Source organism: Dama dama, chromosome 31, assembly GCF_033118175.1.
Source record: "Dama dama isolate Ldn47 chromosome 31, ASM3311817v1, whole genome shotgun sequence".
Classification (NCBI taxonomy): Eukaryota; Metazoa; Chordata; class Mammalia; order Artiodactyla; family Cervidae; genus Dama; species Dama dama.
Genome location: NC_083711.1, coordinates 51,736,816 through 51,739,341, shown reverse-complemented (window position 1 = coordinate 51,739,341; position 2,526 = coordinate 51,736,816). Strand labels below are relative to the sequence as shown.

General features: G+C 35.5%; 1 non-coding gene across 1 annotated transcript; it reads left to right on the top strand.

Moving 5' to 3' along the window:
• Positions 1 to 1,545: 1,545 nt before the first annotated feature.
• On the top strand, positions 1,546 to 1,607 carry LOC133050264 (U7 small nuclear RNA). The gene has a single exon (XR_009691579.1). It is a non-coding gene; the product is annotated as a U7 small nuclear RNA (small nuclear RNA).
• The last annotated feature ends 919 nt before the right edge of the window (positions 1,608 to 2,526 follow it).

Here is a 2,526-nt window from a genome sequence, read left to right as displayed (position 1 = left end):
TGGGAAGATCCACTGGAGAAGGGATAGACTACCTGCTCCAGTATTCTTGCCTGGAGCATTCCATGGACAGAGGAGCCTGGCAGGCTACAATCTATAGGATCGCAGAGTCAGACACGACTGAGTGACTTTCATTCACCCACTCAAGCAAACGTTAGAATCATGGCCCAAAACATAAAATTAATTATTGGTCAGACTAAATGTAATAAACCAGCAAATATGATGGTATGTTTCTCACATATAAATATATAAAAGAAATAAAAATACAGCAACTGGAAGAGTTGTTATGAAATACAAGGGAATGTCTTCAAATAATCAATGACAATACTGACATATAACTTCTCAGAGAAAAAAACAGAAGCAAAAACTTGACTGACTATGATATTTAAAAAGTGTGTATGGTGGTAGTGGTGTGAAATTCAGGCCTAGAATTCTAGCAAAATTTTCATCAAAAATAAAGATAAGTACAAGATTTGTACAAGTACAAACATGAAAATACAGAATTATAGTGGGAGATTTTAATATACATTTCTCAGTACTTAATAGCACTATCAGACAGAAAAGAGTGAGAAAATTTGAACTCTTTGATTACCAAACTTGATATATTTATCTTAGAAGACTGCTTCCAATTGTTGAAGGAACATTTTTTAAAGTACGTGTTGCACATTATTAAAACTTCACCACTAAGCAAATGTTGACATAGTTCTAGAATTTTGATTCATTCTGATCACAAAATAGCTTAGATTCATTTTGATCACAAAATAATGGAAATAAGCTAAATAGTCCTAACAAAATATAATTTGAAAATCACCATATGTTAAGAAATGTAAAACTTTTAAATAAATAATCCATAGATCAAAGAAATAAACTATAATGGTAGCTAGAAAATATTTTATACTAAATTTTAAGGAATATATGTTATAACCAAAATACTAAAGAGGAAAACAGCAGTTATTGCTTTGAATACGCAAAAAAAATTGTGAACTCTTTCTGAGAATGGAGAGAAGAGAGAGAGCTTGGAAAAGAAATAGGTAATATCAGTAAGGAATAAAGGATATGACTACAGATACTAAGGGCTTCCCTTGTGGCTCAGCTGTTAACACGGGTTCAATCCCTGGGTTGGGAAGATCCTCCTAGAAAAGGGAACGGTTACCCACTCCAGTATTCTGGGCTGGAAGAGTCCATGGACTGTATAGTCCATGGGGTTGCCCAGAGTCAGACACAATTGAGCTTCACATAGTTATTAAACCATCACAGATACTCCAGGGAAGGAGTAAGGAGTCAGGAGTCAGGAGTCTGCCGGCAATGCAGGAGACTTAGGTTTAGTCGCTGAGCTGAGAAGATCCCCTGGAGAAGGGAGTGGCAGCCCACTCCAGTATTCTTGCCTGGAGAAATCCATCGGCATAGGAATCTGGCAGGCTATGGTCCATGGGATTGCAAAGAGTCAGTCACGACTGAGTGACTGACGCAAGTACTCCAGATATTTTAAGAAATTGAAAAGAGCATTGTGAACAACTAATGCCAATAACTGTTTTAACATTAAACAGAAAGTGTTACAGCTCTTTTAGAATTTGTCTAGCAGGTTTTCTGATCCTCACCAGAAAACCCCCATGGGAATGAAAAATAAAAATTAGACAGGAAAAAAATTCCTATGAGAATTAAAATATAGTTTAATAACAATGACACATAAATAAAGGGATATTCTAATTAGTCATATTATATGTTAAAGAAATAGAATCTGTACTGCAAAACATACCCACAATGATGAATTCAGGCTAAGGTGCTATACTGAGGAATGCTGTCAAACAGAAGAAATGATTTCCATCATATAGTAAAGTTTTCCAGAGAATATGAACAAAAGGGGACGATGTTCTAAATCCTTTCCTATGAATATTCAAGGTTGACTTCCTTTAGAATTGACTGGCTTGATCTCTTTGAAGTCCAAGGGCTTCTTAAGAGTCTTTTCCACCACTGCGACTGGAGGGAGACATTGGAAAAAATTATAAGCATTTTACTAGTATGTACGTACATGCAAAAGTCAATGAAACATTAGTAAATTAAATCCATCAATAAATAAAATGAATAATACACTGCAAAAACTGTCTTATTCAAGGAATGTTAAGTTGTATTTGATAAAGTACATCCACAAAACCTTATGAAAAACAATACTTTGAATGTTGGAAAAAATTTTTGAAGAGCTAAATGTTTACTTTTTATTGAATTTTAATTTATTCTTTTGACTGAAGGATAATTGCTTTCCAGAATTTTATTGTTTTCTGTCAAACATCAGCATGAATCAGGCATAGTTGTACATAGGTCCCTTCCCTCTTGAACCTCCCTCCCAATTCCTTCCCCATCCCACGACTCTAGGTTGCTACAGAGCCCCTGTTTGAGTTTCCTGAGAAATACAGCAAATCCCCCTTGTTACCTATTTTACATATGCTAATGTAAGTTTCCATGTTACTCCCCATGCATCTCACCCTGTCCTCCCCTCTCCCTATTTCGAAAACCATCCCATCAATTGGACAT